Source organism: Otolemur garnettii, unplaced genomic scaffold (genome assembly GCF_000181295.1).
Source record: "Otolemur garnettii isolate 467f Iridium unplaced genomic scaffold, OtoGar3 scaffold00047, whole genome shotgun sequence".
NCBI lineage: Eukaryota > Metazoa > Chordata > Mammalia > Primates > Galagidae > Otolemur > Otolemur garnettii.
Genome location: NW_003852442.1, coordinates 791,081 through 791,923, shown reverse-complemented (window position 1 = coordinate 791,923; position 843 = coordinate 791,081).

Sequence of the window (843 nt, the reverse complement as noted above, 5' to 3'; positions counted from 1 at the left end):
TTTTTTTAAAGCACTTATTCTAGGGCGGCACCTGTAGCTCAAAGGAGTAGGGCACCGAGGTGGCAGGTTCAAACCCAGCACCAGGCAAAAACTGCCAGAGCCAACAATTGTTAATATTTTGCTGTATTTGCTTTCTCTCTCTGTGTGTGATTTGACTTTTTATTGAACCATTCAAAAATAGTTTGCAGGTCTCCTGGGGTAGCTCTCCTTGCACTCTGGGAGGCTGAGATGGGAGGATCCCTTAAACTTAGGAGTTCCAGACCAGCCTGAGCAATAGTGAGACCCTGTCTCTACTAAAAACAGAAAAAATTAGCCAGGCTTGGTGGCAGGCACTGTAGTCTCAACTACTCAGGAGGCTGAGACAGGAGGATGATCACTTGAGCCCAGGAGTTTGAAGTTGCTGTGAGCTTAGGCTGACTCTAGCCTGGGAGACAGAGCGAGACTCTGTCTGTCTAAAAAAAAAGAAAGAAAGAAAGGAAAAGGAAAAAATTTGCAAGTGTAATGATACTCATCCCTAAAATTTTCAGACTGCATCTCCTGACAATAGGATATTCTGTCGATGAGCACAATATCGTTATTACACTATACCAATTACCAGTAAGTAATTAAAATCATCTGTATCCAGACAATGTTCAAATTTATCCAATTGTGGTGGTGCTTGTAGCTTAAGTGGTTAAGGTGCCAACCACATACACCCGAGCTGGTGGGTTGGAATCCAGCCCAGGCCTGCCAAACAAGACAAGTACAACCAAAAAATAGCCGGGCATTGTTGTGGGCGCCTGTAGTCCAAGCTACTCAGGAGGCTGAGGCAAGAGAATCACTTTAGACCAAGAGTTTGAGGTT